The sequence below is a fragment of the Pomacea canaliculata genome, linkage group LG8 (genome assembly GCF_003073045.1).
Source record: "Pomacea canaliculata isolate SZHN2017 linkage group LG8, ASM307304v1, whole genome shotgun sequence".
In the NCBI taxonomy this organism is placed as follows: domain Eukaryota; kingdom Metazoa; phylum Mollusca; class Gastropoda; order Architaenioglossa; family Ampullariidae; genus Pomacea; species Pomacea canaliculata.
In genome coordinates this window covers 8,540,204-8,559,364 of record NC_037597.1, presented here as the reverse complement: position 1 = coordinate 8,559,364, position 19,161 = coordinate 8,540,204, and the positions used below count along the sequence as shown (strand labels likewise).

Genomic DNA, 19,161 nt, shown 5'->3' with positions numbered 1-19,161 from the left:
TATCCATTCCCTCTGTTGTTGTTGTTGCAATCCTGATGTGTGATGGTCGCGGAGGGTTTCACGCATGATGTTCTCCAAGATGTTAAACAACTGAGGTGATAGGGTGCATAGTTGATGTCCCCCTACTGCTGTGTGAAAGAAAGCTCATATTTGGTTATCCAGCAGTGCTGCGTTTGTTGACTTTTCTGTACATGACTTGTAAGAGGTCTTCCTCCATGTCGACTTTTTTTGTCGAAAGCTTCTTAAAGTCTTTTCGTTCCCATACTCTTCGTCACCAATAAGTAAGGGCCTTTGTAGGTTTCTTCCCTACGAGCTTGAGCAACACCGTGGTGCATCGCCAACACCAAGAGACTTTTCTTATCTTCAGACTGTGTACCTCTCTTTTGAACTCTTCCTTGGACAAGAAGGTCTTCAAGTTCGCTGGTTCTATTCTAGTTGTTCTGAAGGATGTTAGCTTTTCATCATATAATATCCTTTGATCTAAATTCAGAAATACATGTAAGTTGACCCTCGGACATGACCTGCCAGTAAACACTAAAGAACTCACGATCTTTTTCTCTCTGTTTACTTTCTTGAAGTTTGCAAAGCCTTTTAAACTGACTGACAGCATGTCCCGAAGACATTTCTAAGGGGGAAACGGGGGAGTATATACATGGAAGGGGTAGGTAACCATTGTCAACCTGCTAGCTCTCTCTCTCTGTCTCTGTTTTAGCAACATGTTGTGCTCGTCTCTGTCTCCGACTTCGCCACGCTTGCTGCTCCGGGTATTGATCCGGAACTCTTCAGTGCAGCCAGCGTGGACTTGGGATCCTCACATCCAGCGCGTGTAGAGCAGTAAGCTACACACGATCAATAGCATCCCCTTACTGACACATTCAACTTCCACACAAACAATGCTTAGCAATTTTTTATTCTTCATTTCAACCTTGATTCAGTGTCTGAGTAGAACGGTAAAACTATTCGCCTGCTTGTGGAGGGTTTTACCCACCTTAATGAAACGAATGAAATATCAGGCAAGAACTTTGATAAATGTGTGTGAATGACAAACGGACCCTACACAGTCGTGTTTATATTATTGATTTTTATTTATGAATATAGAGAAATTGGTTTTCCGGATTTAATATCTTCCAAATTTCGTTTCAAACCATGCTAGAGAGGTCACAGATGTGAAGGAAGTGGTTATGCCATGTTTCAACATCAGCATCTCTTCAATGCGTGTTTTGACACAAGCAGGCTCTGATACTGTAGATCAATTTACAACTTATTAAAACAACATTATTACAACATTTATTAAAACTGCGCTTAAAGATGTGTCTTATTTGATGACCGTTTCATATTTTTCTGATTCGTATTTCTCACATGGTACATACACCACTGCATCACAGTGCCCCAGACAATGCTCCTCTGAGACCCTTTGTAAGTTTAGCACTCTCTGTCTTTTTAAACAACTGTCGACAATGAACGTACAAATTTATATTGCACTTTGGTATAATTTTATACGTTTCTCTTATTATGAGTTAATTGTAAACTTGTTTGTTTTCACTCCGTCCATGCTGTCACCAATGTGTGTGAATATGCTTCTTAACACCATGAGTTAAGGTTATTTACTGTGATTGGAAAGAAATACTATTTTTATCCATATAGACTTTAGTCATAGTCGTATTCGAAAACTCACGTGACTACATGGCGCAACCCATCGTAGTTTGTGTGCATGACAACGACATTAGACGATCGATCGTTATGGTTGTATGACGAGAGTAAGTCGTTGCCTCAGGGCAACATGGGAACTCAAGGTTGGAGGGAGGGATCGGTGTTTAATGCCTTCAGTAACTAAAGCTACATCACGGCAAGACAGCCAGCAATGGTAACAGATGCAACATGCAGAGAAAGATCAGCGTGTCCAAGACGAGAGTTGAACCCATGACAACCAACCCTGACTGCAATGAGGAAAACCGCCAACGTAATATTTGTAAAGTAAACCCTCAAGCTGGACACGTGACAGGGTGCTCTGAGTATGTACTGTCGACACATTGCCATGAAGCTTGATAAGGGAGAGTTGTTCATATTTTATTCTCTTATTACTTAAATTAATGTTTATCTACAGAATCCTGTTCAAACACAGAGTTAAAATTCCTCTTCACATTCGATGTTTCCATTTCACACCCAAGTAAGCTTCATCTCTACGTCTCAAATTATCAACTTTAAGTTCAGCTCCATCTCTAGATTCTATACTCACAAATTAGCGGACTCCTGTTCACAGTGTCAAGACTAATTGTGATATGATCATGTGATAATGTGAGGATGTGATAATGGGATCATGATGGGATCGAAAGAAAGTAGGGGGAAAGAGAGAAAGCGAACGAATGTATTTGCATGTGTAGGAGGAAGGAATAATTTTTGGGCGTGAGCAAATAATAGTACGAGCAATGGCGTCTGCAAGTGTGGGAGTGTGTGTTTGATATTTGTCGAGAAAGCAGCGCCATCATCAAGTCAAACTCCTGTGTAATGTACTGTTCCTTCTTGCATAAGATGCTGGTCGGTCCGTTTGTATGAGAAAGACCTGGCGAGGGCTTTAGTGTCGCATACCTTATGACCGCGGACATGCTCCGTATATAAATATTGTCATATGAATCCATCAGATGTAACGGTCACCTCTCCTGTACAGTATCAACAATATCAGTCACTCATCTAGTGCCAGCACAGCGCAGTTACTTCAGAGCGTTCAAAGCTCTGGATATGTTGTTAACTGATTCATTCTTGTCCACGCCAAGTGTTCTTCGTCTGAACTCGCAGGTCATTTGTACTTCGATGTCTCTTGTTTACAGGACCCGCGAACGAAGCCGAAGGCCTCGGTGCACATCACATAGTAACCAACTTACAATTTGTCGATTACCGAGGATAGTAAACATTGCCCCAGGGGAGGGCTGGTTCACTTTAGTCAAGGTATAGACGTTGACTCAGCGTCTTTGTTGAATATGTGGGCGAACAATCTTCCGCCCGAACTCTTTCTCCGTAAAGTAGTCCTCGCGAAAAGAAAATCAGTTTTCACTTTTCACACTTTCAAGTGTAATTCCAAACAGACTCAAAGGTCTGAGCCTGGTAGTTGTTAGGCAAGTAGAATTTTCAAAACTGACTCACAGGTGTTGGCTGGGTAGTGGTCACAGGTTGACCCGCTGATGTCGCTGCATCTCATCACAAAAAATGAACTTTCATTTATATTTTAGTTTTTTTATTGTTGACATCAAAAAAGGAATTAAGAAAAGCATCTATGAAACAATGCAACCCTTGTTTAATTTTCTTGTTGATTTGAACATTATCGTGTATTTCCACCTCCATCACATCTTAGCAGCTAAACACGTTTGGAGTGAAGACAATTAAAATGAAGAAAAGGAGTCTGACAAATGTGAGGCACACAAGTTGGAAAGGTCTGTAACCACACATGAAGGTGTATTGCACAAAAATATAAATGTCTTTTCAAACTCCTTAAGACAGACGATCCCACAGTGTTTGGAGACTGCAATTGTGTGTGAGTGAAAGAGAGAAAGAGTTCTACAGAAAAGGGTTCTGGAGACGAGAAGGTGCAGAACGGAAGACAAATTGGAAATGTCAAGTTGTTGCTGCGAATAGAAGCTTTGCATACCAAGAGATGTTTGCTGCTTCGTCCAGCGTGGAGTACATGTTCATGCATAACGACTCACTGACATTTGGGGTCGACAACAAGGTGACGGAGGAAAATCCAGAATGTCACAGTCACATCAATAAATTATCAACAGCATCAATCCCATCAGAAGCCTATTTCGCGCAGCCGGCCAGGCACTTGGCGATCACGGGTATCGTCCGCCGAGCTGGGTCTTCGGAAATGTGATCGGTCGTCCTAATAGCAGATAAGTTATTTGCGAATGGAACGAAACGAGAGTAAAACAGTCTGCAAGCATTTCTGTTTACAAAACATTTTAGAAACAGTTAAGACACGGCGAGAACATGTTGTTGTTGTATCTGATGACTGAAGACTGACCGGCAAGTTCCGAATGGAAGAACATGGACAGGTCGATGTACAGACAAATCCGTAGGCAAACGGATGGCTGGATGGACGAGATATATTTAACTAGTTCTATGACTCATGCTGAATAATACTGAGTTTTGAGATAAACTCTTAAAAAGAGAAAAATTAATACTTGGTTGTTTATCGACAATCGTTCACAAGAGAAAAAAAATACCAATGGGTTGTTCATTATTGACAGTATGACTCATCTATGCGTTTCCTCGTTTTCTTAAAATTAAAGGCAAGACTATAGCATATAAGATTGAGATCTTATAAATCTGTACAATCATGAAATTAGACATACAATGTATTGTGGCTGATAGCAACAAAGGACTTCAAATTCCTCCTCATATGTAAAATAATGCTGGCAGACTGGAATTAGCCAGGAAAGCCAGTCAGAAATTCCCATGGCCATAAAATAATTCAATCTCTGCCATGGATGTCCGAGTTAATAAATGTGCAGCCTCTGTAGGAAAGTCAAAACCTGATGGCACTTACAAACGCTTTATTCCCTAGACTGAGACACGGTTACGGGAATTCATGTTACAACGAAGGGAGAGAACACTGCAGAAAAGGAGAAAATAACTAAAGTTATCAGGGGAGAAAACCGATAAGGAAGAACACGCTACAGTAAGCGAAATAAAAGTTCAGGAAATATTTTTTTTTTTAGTCACACCCTTCGCATGGACGCCTCGCCGCCATCTTTGCCTAGTTGCTTAGCAACGATTTCAAGTGCTGCTACGCGGTGCACTGTCTGCTAGATATTTCAATTAAGAAGAGAAAAGGCTTGATTTTTCTGGGTACGGAGGTTCATCCAACGATAGCTTGGCAGTAGCCTCAACCAGCAACTCCTTTCAAACGTAATAGCTAATCGATTCAACAACACCAGGGAGGGACCTTCCAGTGATACACTCGGAGGAGAGGGGCAGCCAGAGGTAGTAAAGTGTGAAAGAGTAGTCATCAGCTGATGATGATTCACGGGTAGGAAAAAAATGAGGGTGCGCCATAGAAACATTTCTTATGCGGACAAGCCGGTGGGTCAAGTTTTCCATCCTTTATTTATGTAAGTCTGCGGCTGGCTGTCTCCATATATTTATCTGTCTTTATCCAGTTAAATCAGCTGAGTTTTTTAATGAAGTAAGAAAAAGAGAATGAACGAAATAAAGGAAAAAAGAAAAGAAAGTGAAAAAATAAAATCGAAGAAACAAATTAACAACAAAACAACATAAAACAAGAAAGAAAAAAGCAAAGCTAGCAACTACAAAATAAAATAAAAAATTTAAAGAAACTATGAATCACAAGAAAATAAGAAAGAAAAATAAGGGAAAAAAAACACAAAGAAAATGTAAAAAAAAAAATGAAAAGAAATGAAAACAAGCAAGTAAGAGATAATCAAGAATGTAGCAGAATAAAAACTGAACAATAAAAAGAAAAAGAACACAAATAAATAAACAAAAATTTTTTAAAAAGTGAAAGAAAAAATAAAGAAAAAGAAATAAAGAAAAAGAAAAAAGTAAGCAAATATGAAGAAAGAAAGAAAGAAAAAATGAAGAGAGAAAGAAAATAAAGAAAGAGAGAAAGAAAGAAAGAAAGAGAAATGGCAGATAGACAAAATCCACAAGTTTTCATGAGAAAGACGGCGCGTGTTCACGACAGGGAGGTATTTCCTTCATAACATTTCCCAGCTCCCCCGGATATATGTGAGCGTCTGTCTGCACCATCAAATAGGACTCGACTCGTTCCGTTGCACGCAAAATCAGTCGTTTGTCTCCCTGTAAGTGTGGTCTTGATTTCCGTTTTTTCTCTAGAGCCTGACGTACAGTCTGAAATGATGTTAACCTCCCGTGTGTGGCGATCTCTTGCCGAGTATTTAACACCCCAGAGAAACAGTCCCGCGAGGAGCTGCGATCCAGTGACTTCTGATCCGAAGTAAAACTTAGCACTCCACGGACGAAAATGTAAGCTAGTGATTTGATTTGCTTCTCACCCTGATGACCACTTCTTAGTCTGTTTTTTCCCCGTCTACTCTTTTTTTCTTCTTGTTTTATTTCCGCCATTTTCCTGCTCCTCTACAAGTTTTTGCCCTTTTGACACTCAGTTCCCCCTACCCACTCTTTCTCCTCAGCAATGTCCACATCTCAGCAACACTTCTGCCGAGAGACTTTCCCCACCCACTATATTCAATCACGTCTGTGTACAAGTCCGTAAATTTTCATTTCTGCCATTTGCGGTACAGACGTTATCAGCAATGTCCAGAGGACTCAAGCATGCGACCGTAGGCTTTTAAACAAGTCCTTCTTGTTCCCTCCGCCGACCGCCTCCCTTTCCCCCCAACCTCCCTCTCTTCCCTCTCGTCCACCCTCGCTAAGTCTCCATTCTCATGGTTAGCAATGCCTGGTTCATTTAGACTTGGCAAATATGAATAAACGATAGGTTTGCCATCGGCAGTCGCCGGCCACGCCGTACTAGCGAACCGTCGTCCCACGGGTTAACTGCGTGTTATGAAAGACAAATCGCCATCTTGTTTGTCGTGCGTGAGGTGCCGGCCAAACAAGAGGACAGACGCATGGCAGAAAAAAAATGAGGCTCCGTTTGAACCCATGAAATATGTATGTCAGTGTCCCATTCCTGTCGCCGACCAAAAAAAAAAAATGAACCAAAAAAAAAAAAACCTGCTCCCACTTTACATCTGATAGGTGTATCTCAGTTGGTTGCTATGGAATCCGACAGAGTCAGCTTTATTCGCCTGTTCAGCAAACAAGGAAGCTGCACAGATTGCTGGATCGATGACATCACAGTATATCACAGTCTCTCTCTCTCACACGTGAACGCACACTGTGAACAGTTATCCAGTTAGGTCTGATTCCACAGTCTGTGCAGGTGGATGTTCTTTGCTTTGGTCGGGGTAGCGACAGCAGGAATATAAACTAGCAGGATGGAGACCAGCAGCCGTTTGGCAAGCGTCCTCAATGAACTGATTTGTGGCTCACATGCCGGTCCTTTGGAAGCACATGAAAGAAAGAGATATCATCGCGAAACTTTTTGGCAGCTGAATCAGAAACAAATGAAGCACAAACATCGAACGGAAAGTACAGTCACGTGCTTCTGGACTTTTTGTATCCCCCACAAATAAAGTAAACAAAGTTTAGCCATCGCGGGGTGGATTAGGCTGTTCTGTGTTGTTATTAAGAATTGCAACAATGACAAGCGATCGGCTGAGATTACAATGTTATAGTAAAGCTTGTTTTTATTATCCTTCCATAACTAACTTTACTGAGTCGATGCGAAAGATGCCGCGGTACCGTGGACAATGTTCTGTGTATCCTCTCGTCCAAAGTAGAGGAAACTTTATTTATACACGCATTCTTTCAATACATGTTTCATACAAAGTGCACTGTATATGCAGAATGAGGCAAAATACTTTTCAACATTGAAAACAGTTATGATCTGTCAAAATTCTGTAGCCGTGTAATTAATTATTTTTAATAATAATAATCATCATAATCATTACCATCATCATCATCATCATCTGTCAATAATATATTATTATTATTATTTTTGTCTTGGTTTGTTGCTGAATTTCTCACACTAAAAGGGTACAAACTGCTTTTTACTAGCTTTGTCTACAATAAATTCATTTCTTTTCATCGTTCTTATCGCGTATTTTGATTTATTTCTAGCAACATAAAGCTGTCTGCAGCTTTTTGCCGCTTCCCTCTGTTTAAATTTTTTTAAGGTGCATGATGGACTGGACCACTAACAAAAAGCACGTCAACAATTATATTTTCTTCATCGTGATTATCTCCGACATCAAGTTATTTTATCGTCATGCTCTCTTTATCCACGGAAGTGGCGGGTATTTTGTAACGGACGTGCGGACCTTTAAAAACAATAACTGGCTTCTAGAGCAGAACAATCAACAGCCGGTTGAAAAGGACATTGTTTTATGAATGTCATCAGCCAACCCTCATACTGGACTGTTTCAATGTCTGTGTCCTTGAGTACCTTGGAGGTTGTTTTTTTTTTTTTTTGTTTTGTTTTTTTTTGTTTTTGTTTGTTTGTTTTTTTGTTTTTGTTTGGGTTTTTTTTTGAAACGCAAACACGTGGTTTGATTTACTGATTGTCTTATATGTGTGTGTGTGAGAGAGAGACAGACAGACAACAGTGCCTATATGTATAAAGAGAGGAATGATTATAGTAAAACTAACTTTTAAAGTCTTAGAGGGTGCATTTTTAAATGGGAAAAGTTTAGTACAAGATATTGTTTTCTAAATCGGGAAATAATCTCCTCTATACAAACACCACCATCTACAGAAAGAAGTACGACACGTGGGGTCACAGTTTACATAAATGTACATGAGTAAGATCTTACAAGTTCTCCCTTCGGCTGGTTGAAGTCCACAATATAAGCTTATCTATGTACTAATCTGATGTTTATGTTGTCGACCTCTTTCTGTGCATGGGGATGTGTGCTGGCGTGTATCTTGGATAGAAAAAAGACATATCCACCCACTTTTGAGAAAATATGTTTACTAATCATGAGAAAAAAGATTACATTCCCATAGATCTATAATAATCTATTATTCATTTGATGTACCTCTACACTCACATGCACAGTCGAGAAACATCGACGTAATCATAAGTAGGGTCATGTGACCCCGTATCATGTACGCTACTGTCGTGGGTTGAGAATGAGGGGTAGGTGGGATGGAGAAGGGAGAAGGAGAGGCAGGATGAAGCGGCTTGCCCAGACACGACACGCTCGTCTTAACCTGCTGAAGTTTGCTACAACAAAAGCAGCGATTACCATCGGAATGGCATCCGGTCAAACACTCCTGTATTTGCCCCTTCGCTGGTGCTTGATTAAATGTGCCAAAGTCTGCCATTCAGTGGCTGGCCAGTTCACAGCCATCAGAGATCCACGGAACTCAGAGCACTCCACTACAGTCCAGCCACTAATTCCTCAGACTTCTTGATCAGTCTCGGGTAACAGTCATCAGCAGCCAAGTTTATTATGACGGGCACGTGCCGGCGTTCTGTGTCTACAAAACAGGTTTCGTCTCGGGTTTCGTCTAGAATTTCGTCTGCTACCATTTTGCTGATGTGCCGAGGTACCTCGTGGTTGATTCCTAGTGTCACTCTACTATTTTATTGGAGGACTTTGATCCTGGACTTTGTGCGGTCGTGTTCAGAGGCTCGCCCACGCGTGAACAAGCAAACTGTCGAATTGAAACTTGCTGCGCAGTGGGTGGTTGGTGTTGTGGTGCAGGCATGTGTGGGTGAGTGCATGTGTGTGGGCAACAGCCAAACAGAATGACTTAATGCTTACTGTGTTACAAGCAAGTAGAAAGTCAACCAGCATGACGGACAGTTTCTATGTTATTGAAATTTAGCTTATCCATTATTCCTAAACATCATTTAAAGCTTTTTTAAAATAAATAAACAAACGAACACCTAAAAAATAGAATCTATGAATAAAAGATCCCAAACGAGCAAGGATAAGAAAATTATTATTAATGGTAACTGAATTTGTAGAGCGAATTTCTCTCTGTGGATGTGAGCTCAAAGAGCTGTCACCACTCAAGAAACATAAGCGGTAGCAAACGGATGACATCATGGCAAACATTCACAAAGTGCAAAGATGAAGATGAAGAATTGAGGAATGAGTGAGAGAAACGGGTCGCTTGATTATGCAAGATATTTCTGTAAAAAGATCGATTTTGAGACCAGACTTGAAATCTTGAAACCTAGTTCAAAAAGAAAGGGGCAGACAGTTCCAAAGAGTGGGGCCTCAGAAAAATAAGGGTGGAGTTTCTCCGGTCTAGTGCCAGACACAGAGAGGAGAGCCGCACAAGCAGACCGAAGAGACCAACTCGGGTGGCAAGCCTCACAGAAAGGTATTACGGTATTAACTAACGATCTTAAAGAATTCTGTATTTGTAGACTCCGTTCATCCTAAAGAACTTGGGAATCAATCAGTCCTTTAATTATTCAATATTTTTAGCATAATATGTCACTTCTGGTAATAGAGCTAGAGTTGCCTCCCCTTATCACAACAGCGACATGTTGATCGGGTCTTGTAATAGCCCTGACAATACCCTGTTGTGTCAAACATATCCTGCAGGCGAGTTTAAAAGAATGTAGTTTTGAACGAAACACAGGACAAGTCAAATTGTGGAGAGCTTATCATTAAACACACGTTTAATGTCTAGTGCATAATTGTCTCCCTTTGGTTATTGACAGGGCTGGTGGCCATGTTTTATCTTTGCTTTTAAGTTTAGGGTGTATACCAAGAACAAGGTGTAAAACTGATAGATGATCACAATGTTTTTATTAATTAAATCACATGCACTTACACAGCGTGTCGTTTGTCAGTCTGCCTTGCAGGGTGCATCCACTTATTTACAAACAACTTTAACACTTAACGAGTAATCATTCTACATTTTATAGCAGGAAAGAAGTGATATGCAAACAGTTTAAATAAGCTCATCTATAGTTACAACAAACATAAAATCGACTTTGAAGGATGAATCCTTTTACATCTGCATTTTTTAAGACTATTTTTGAACTACAGAAAGTTGCCTTCAACAAGTTGTCGAAACTTTGTCTTTTTTTGGAACGACAAGCAGTTCAAATGAAACTTGCTTTGCTTAGAAACAAATAAAAAGATCTGAAGGTCAGGTCCCTGGGGCTCAGAAAATCTCGCTGCAGCCAAATGCTTCTGAAATACGAGACAAATGAGACTTTGATAGGCTGAATGTGTAATTTACCTCCCCTGCATCCCTTCTCTACCATATCCTTCCTATCTTTTAGTCTCGAAGAGTCGACGAGTGGCAGGTAATCATCTCAATAAATGATTTACAACAAATGGATTCAAAATATTTGATATATCCTTTCAGGTCTCAGGGGATAATTTCAACGGAAATAGTTTGATTTATTAAACGTTATTCTTTTCGATCAGCGGATTAAATTTTTGCGGAAGAGTTTCATCGCCATCGGTCAGAAAGTATAATCGGTTTTAAAGTAATAAAAAGAAAAGAAACCTAAATACATTTTTCTGACTACAGTGATACCTCGGTTCTCGAACGCCTTGACTTTCGACCAAATCGGTATTCGACCAGGAAATTCGAGAAAATTTTGTCTTGGAATCCGAACAAATATTTGGAACTCGAACATCCGAACATCCGAACGTCCGAGATGAACCGAGTTGAGCCGAGTTGAACCGAATGGCGTTCATTGGGCCCAGCTAGCCTTGCTTGCGTCATCAGTGACAATAACCATCCCCCTTCCCTCCTCCCTCCACATTCATTCCCTCCTGCCATAAAGTTTGGTACAGGTACAGTAAATGAAACACAATTTACTGTACTGTACAGTACATTTTATTTATTTATTTTTTTTGTTGTTTGTTTTAATAAATACACTTTTATTTCTTATTTCTTGTTGAGACTCATGTTTTTCTACATATTATATACAAATTAGGCCAGTAAATAGGCATTATCTGGGGCTTGGAACGAATTAATCCAGTTTCCATTATTTCCTTTGGGTTTCATTGCTTCGGTTCTCGAACAATTTGGTTCTCGACCGTCCTCCCGGAACGAATTATGTTCGAGAACCGAGGTATCACTGTACTTATGAATCCACTGGGTGCTTTTCCATTTTTACAATCAAGCGATTCGTTTTAGGATGGTCGTCTAGTAATCGCAAGATGTTTACTACTAATTGTTCTCATAATACTTAACTACTTAGTTTATTTTTCTCCCGTTAAGTGCGAGGGCTAAATATAAAAAAAAAATTTTCTTGCTTATTTTACCTGTTAATGAAGAATTGTCATTGTCATTGTCATTGTCATTGTCAAGGTACTGAAACTATACCATGGTCTTCACGCACAGAACTCCTAGTGTGTCGACTGTACAAGCTCGGAGAGCGGATGTCCATTAGCGAGTAAAGGGCACCACTCAGAGTTCACTCCACTAAATGGATTTGCATGCTGTCTTTTTTTCTGAACGAGGCCTAATCGTACATGATGGTGATCGCCTGTAATGTTGACGCAGAAAGCTTGCAGCCAATAACCTCGTACAACACAGTAACAGGATGCGAATGGACAAACCGAAAACTTTTCCGTAATCAAATCTCTGTCTATTTTGGTTTTCGTCTCGCAATTTTGTTTAGAGAGATAGGAATAAGAAAGGCTTAGTACACACATGTGTCCATAAAAATATCAATAAATAAATAACTGCATTATTTCAGCAATGTAAACCAAGTTTATCATGTGAACAATATTTGTAAAGGTGCCAAAGACACATAAAGACGCAGAGACAAGTATATATAAATAAAGGAGAAGCAAAGAAAAGGAAGACTTTAAGGTTAGACACCGGTCGAAAAAAAATTTTTTTTGTTTCACGGGATAGCGCGGATTTTTTTGTATCAGCTATTTAGCCCTTGAATGAAGTTTCAAAAAATGGTTTTACTGCACTCGTCGCGCTATCGGTTGCCATGGAAACAATCCAAAATGGCGCCAAAACAAACAATTTTAAAAGCTAAAAACTTCTTCAATTTTGTGAGTAGACTCAAAATTCTTTTTGAAATAGTTACCTAAAAGACAGATCTACATTTCTATGATAAAGAATTTGCGAATTCCTCTTAGTTTTTTTTTTATAATTTTTTTTGTAAAAAAGTGTGTTAAATTTTAAGAAATTTTGATGTAAAATGGTATAACTACCAAACTACTAAGTAATTTTTAAAAATCTATCATAGAAATGTTTAAATTTGTATGAAGAAAAGCTCAACCAAATTGCAGGACTATATCTCTTGTCAAAAAGAAGGAGTTAGCTTTTGAAGTAAACAGTCTCTAACCAAAACAAGGAACTGAGAAATCGCGGAAAGAAAAACTGAAAGCTTAGTAACTTCTAAACTACTCAATATTTTTTTAAAAGCTCTCATAGAAATGTTTAAATATGAATAAAGAAAACTTCAACCCAATTTTAGGCCTGTATCACATGCCAATATAAAGTTATAAGCTTTTGAACTAAACAAGCTTACTAAAACAAGAAACTGAAAAGGCGAAGGAAAACAAAGTGAAAGCTTAGTAACTACTAAACCACTAAATATTTTTTAAAAAGCTCTCACTGAAATGTTTTACATATGTATGAAGAAAACTTCATTCAAATTTTAGGCCTGTATCACATGTCAATATAAAGTTATAGGGATTTTAAGTAAACAAACTGTAACAAAAACAATGAACGGAAAAAGCGCGAGCAGAAATATCAAGCTTAGTAACTTTGTTTTATCTAAGCCTTTCATGTAATTTACCTGCTGAATGAAAAATATAACCATCTTTCAATGTGTTACTACATATAACTTGAACATTACTAATAAAATTAATTATTTTATTCACTTTTAGAAAAGTCAACATGGTTGTGTTGTGTACCCAACTGCTGACCAGGCTTCAGAGAAGTACACAGTAATAAAAACAATGGTGTTTGCAAACATTGAGCAACACAGTTATAGCTTTAGTTAGTTATATAGAAGTTCAGTGTCCACTAGCTTCATGGTTTTTGCCATCTTTGGTATTTTGCTATCTAACATTTAGTGATGATGTCGCATATTGCTTCCAATTTTTGCGAGCATCTACTGAAGTAGCAGCATTAGTAGGAAACACTCTCATCTTTATTAGCCTTCAGTTGCAGAGTGATGGGATGAACATCAATTAAAGAAATTATTTCAAAAGCTTATAGGGGAGTATAACCAATTCTTGCAGCCCTATGCTCCACTGGGGGCAAATAGGAATAAGAATAACCTATTCATGAAATCTAGAGATACATCACTGGTGCACCAGAATTTAAGCAGCTGCTCATGTTCTGTTCCTCTGTATGCTAGGATTATTTTATGAATTACCTCTGTAGTCACATGGATTAAAGATGGTTGATTTTTGTGGCTAGGGGGTATCTTATTTTCTGTCAAAGATTTCTGGGAAAAGCACTATAGCTGTCTGGCCTTTTAGGGGCTGACAATGATGTGCTCTCTAGACACTGAATGGCTTCAAACTTGACTAGATAGCAGTTTTCATTGTTTGTTAGGAATGCTATACATAATTGTCTTCACATTCTGTTTGTTACATTTGGTTGGAGTAAGACCATCCAACCCCCACCCAACCTTTGTTTTCTGTGCAAATGATGTAAGCTCTGTTTCCCTACATTCCTGACAAAGTACATAAATAACTAGCATTGCAAGTTGACTCAAATGTGTAAATGTTCGCATCTAGTCCTGATTACTACCGAGATTGCAGCAGAAATGAAAACTTCGCTTTATTTTCAGCTCGCTTACCACATGACTGATGGTGATTTCGACAGCCGAATTCGTTCACTAAGTTACTTTTTTTAGCTGCTACGACGGTCTAAGAATGTCCACGTGGTTTTTATTTTTTTGCACGTGGTATTGTGAGAAGAAATGAGCGTCTGACAGGCACAATGAACATTTAATATTAACGTTAATGTCTTAGAAAAGAAAATATCCCAGAACAAGCTTTGAGTTGCCTCGCCATTTGTTTATACATCCGGAGGCCATGACAGTTGCCTTGTGGGATACCCGAGCACAGCCGAAGCGTGTTCGTGTGCCCTATGACCCCGTCTAGGTCGGCATTAGTGAATTCTGATTGGCTATATGCAAAGTATGTTACGCATGCGTCCATATAAGGAAGTTTCCGACCCTTTGTGTCGTCTAGAAAAGAGCTTGTATCATAGCTTGGGGCCTTCTAAGGGTTTTGACTCAGCCTTTGTTTGAAAATTCATGTCCTGACCTTTCGACCGATATACGATGTGACACAGTTGCCCACGTGGCGAGGTGTGTTGCTATGTCTCAAACATTCTCTATTCTCGCTAATTCTGCGCTCGGGAAAAGTAAATAGGATAGAAGTAGATGTTTTCATTGACAAAATAGACATATTTCTAGATTATTCTATGAAAAACCACTTGGCGAGTGAATAGAACAAAATATGAACTTTGACAGTATGAAGTAATCTGAAAATGGCCAAAATGAAAAATTTTTGACAATTTTTCGACCGGTGTCTGGCCTTAAGAAAACAGAATAAGAAGACATGATTTAAAAAGCTATCCAAATCTTATTCCAGCAGAAACAATTCCTTTCAATGTAATGCATTTTTGAAAAAAATTTTGGTCGGTCCTGTTAAGCAATTACACGAATGTCATTTTCTACAATAAAGTGATCAGTTAGGAATAGTCATCTTCTCTTCTAAACAAGCTTTCGTCTCTAAGTTACACTTCTCGGAAGGAAGAGCTTGTGCAAATATGTTCTAAAGAAACTGGATTAATTGCTCTTAGAAGCGTTATCAACCATACAGCAAGAACACTACTTGATTACACACAATTAGGCTTCTCTCCCGTTTCTTACATCTATAAACAGGGTTATGTTAAGTCCATCATTACTGTGCTAATAAATACAACGCACGCACGGAGAATCTACAAAAAGCATTAATGTTTATTAACTTCAAAGAATGTGTAGCACGCGGACAGCTCGTTTGTTGATTGATGACGATGGTAAGAAGAAAACGATTAATCGATCACAGGTGAGCAAAACTTTCTTCTTAGAAGTAGTTGTTCATGAACCATTAGCACAATACTTCATTAGATTTGTGCAACATTTGTATTGGAAAGAACGCTCATATTAATAATGAAGTGGCAGAAAAGGATGAGGATAATGTCGAGGAGCTTGATGATGGAGGTGTGGTAGAAAAGGAAGGGGTGGCGAATACTTGTGATGATGATGATGATGATGATGATGATTGTTGTTGCTATTGTTGCTGTTGCTATTATTATTATTATTATTATTATTATTATTATTATTTATTATTATTATTATTATTATTATTATTATTACACAATCACAAAGGACAGCAGACACCAGTTGCTATCGACAATGAATTTCATATAAATGTCAGCTGTTAAATTTTGCATCAGTAAGCTTAGCTGGAGATAAACAAAAACAGGCAACGGTTTAATGGCAGCCGTTTGAATATTTATTTCACCTTCATGCTATTTTTTTATGAAAAGGACATTTGTTGACTGAATATTCCTACACTGTACTAAAACTGCACCATTATGTACTGTGCTACTACAATAAATCTTACACTAACACACATCAGCTTATATCTCTTTCTCGATGTTAAATATACAGGGTTGTTTTCGCTTAGTCCTGGAACACCGATCTAAAGACCTTTGCCTAGTTCTCCACTGGAGTTCGGACTCCTGAAATGGGTTCCTACGGTTGAATGATCAGAGCAGCAAGCTCACAAACCAGTGAACATGGAAACGATCTTTAATTTTGCCAATACTGATGTCCATGCATGACAAACAACACTTGTTGTTTTAAAAGGGTTTCTCTATCAGACAGCGACCCAGGGGTGATTTCAGTGCTCAGTTCTTCTAAGGTACAACTCGACACAGGTAATTAAATTTATGCAAAGTAAGCACAAACTAATGTTATCGACATCGCCATCTATTGACGTCTACATCGTTACTGTCTTTCTAACTGTCTGCCAGATTATTCTTCTTCTGTTTGGCTCTGTCTGTCTAGGTGTGTGTATGACTATTTGTAAACATGTTTGTGTATATGTGTATTTGTACTAGTATGTGTGTGTGTTTTTCTTTGTTTATGAACGCTTCTTATACTCATTCGTGACTTTAATAATGACTGAATTTTTAAAAGAAGAATTGTCTAATCTCTACGTTCTTGCCTTTAGTAGATGAAGAATACTTTAAATAAAGTTTAGACGCTCTAAGAATAGATAGGAGTAGTTCATCAGTTCCTGAGCATCAGGCTGCAACATCAAATTTTGAAAAACAAACTGCGAAGTATTTTACAAGCAGTGAACCCATTTATCGAACACTACATTGTTTAGACAAAGGTAGAGTTTAAATATCTCATTAATGGCGCCTAATGAGCTTTAAATAACAGCAGGACTCTGCTTATTTCGTGAAGACCAAAGTTTTAAAGGAACATCCTACATGTTTTTATCCTTTCCAACCTCTTGCCATATCACGTAGACTTTAAAAATGTCTCTGGAAGGTTCTAGAAAATCGACTACCACCCGCCTTTGTGTAGCCTGCAAGTCTCTCCTGTCCCACACAGAGGCTGGTACAACGCATCCAAACCGCCCAGGTCCGGGGCGGCCATATTTCACTGTCGGAGAGTGGTAATGTATGCAAGAGTAGGCGTTGAGTACGCTTGATAAATCCTGCTCGCTCGTGTCTTTGACTTTGCCGACCAGCGAAACCCGTCCTGCTGTGAACTGGGAGGCCTCCGGATCGAACTTTTTATGATCTCTTCCGCACAAACAACGCTTCTTCGATCCGCGGTACAGAGCGTTAAGCAGAGAGAGAGATAGAGAGAAAAAAATAGCTGGGGAGGAAGAAAAGAAAGTCACCGTACCAGTAGCATCCTCCTCCGCCTACCTCCTCCCCTCCACACACCCAACCGCCCTCGAGTAAGAAACTACACCAACTTTTAACCACTGACGTCACGAGCTTTCTCTCCCTGTCCCGAGCGACGCCTCCTTCCACCCCACGTACATACTCCACCCACACTCCATCCTCTGCACGGTTGTGGGGGCTCTGGAACTGGCCCAGCGAGTATTAAAAGTTCCTCGCAGACTGCAACTCCGCGCGGGCCGACCTTTGGCGAGAACGACCGCGCGAGCGAGTGACGCGGAGGCGACGAGTGACGGGTGTGCGGGGAACTCGCAGACTTTTCAGGCTTGGAGGAGCGGACGGTTTGAACGGGGCGTGGAACTGAGAGGCAAGGCAGGGGATTCTCTTGCTGGTCGCCCACCTTGCAAGTCCAACAAGCCACTCTACTGCTCCAACTCCCCCCATTCAAGCCGGTTTTGTGGCCCGGGGAAAAACGGCCCTCGTCGCCGCTCGCTTTTGACGACACCATCAGCGCCCCAGCAACCACCCGAGCGCAGGCTTTTTCAAAGTCCCGCCAGTAGCGAGAAAGATAGTTAGTTGTCTGGCTTGGGATCCAGACGGTTGTAGAGAGAACTCAGACTGTTCCCTGAACTTACCTCGCATACAAAAGCTCTGAAACAACTTTGCCACTAACGACAACCGAAAGGCCGGATTTCAAGTTTCAACAACAAGCTTCGGGGAGAAAAGATAAACTATTCCAAGGTGAGTTATTGTTCTTCCTGCCTTTATTTCCAACTTTAGTGAAAGCTTTGTGTTTCAAAATTACTCATTTTCACCTCCCATGGAAGTTTTTTTTTTTTTTTCATTCGAGGCGTTTCCAGACCTTAAAGGTTGAAAAGAAAGAATATTTTTCTGATTGACTCTCTTGATAACATTTCTTTCTGACCATTGTGCCTTCACTTTTACGTATTTTGAATAAAAATTTACTTGTCTTTTATTCCAAAGAATTAAATTAGAACTATGAAATTTGCATTCATTTTACAAGAAACTCACTTCCTGTCAGTAGGGAAGCGGCTGATTGTGTAAATCCTACATCGAGATTTCAATGGCTAGATATCACTTATTAGAGTTTTTATCTTGTGGGAAACAACAAGCTGAAGCAAAACATTACACATTTCACGAAGTATACTATAGAAGTTTCATCATGGTGCTGTTAAAACACAGGTCGTCAATGATTGGTCGAGGGTGGGTTTTCAAATGTTAACTGTTTATCTAGGCATCTCTACAAGGTGCCACGAGGGTTTTACTGCCGGCCTTTTAGAAGTCTTTTCAGAAGAAATACATTGTTTTTGTTTAATAATCTTTTTATTGAACTTAACACAATGTATGTAGAAATAGCAGAAAATATACTTACGATGACAAAAAAGTGACATACTAAAGGCAGGAAAGCAGCCTTCTTTTCTTTAAAAAAATATTTATACTAAATAAGTACTTGGCATGGATAGACTGCATTTTTGGAAAGTGGATTTCTTTTCTCTTTGAATTACAGTCTTTCATAAACTTTAGAATATTGATTTCTTTCATATCGATTTGCCATATTATAAGAGAACGTACCGAAACCCAAGTAACATATCAAACATTGCGAGGAAATATCGTGAGAAATTACCAAAAACTGTGTATTAAATCACTGTGCACTTG

The 19,161-nt window shown here is 39.4% G+C and overlaps 1 protein-coding gene across 1 annotated transcript in view; it reads left to right on the top strand.

Annotated features, from left to right (window-relative positions):
* The first annotated feature begins 17,704 nt into the window (after positions 1 to 17,704).
* LOC112570489 (neuropeptide prohormone-4-like) overlaps positions 17,705 to 19,161 on the top strand; it is a 50,988-nt gene continuing 49,531 nt past the window's right edge. Inside the window, exon 1 of the mRNA XM_025248922.1 lies at positions 17,705 to 18,225. The gene's annotated coding sequence lies outside the window, so the exon portion shown is untranslated. The remainder of the gene's footprint in view (positions 18,226 to 19,161) is intronic.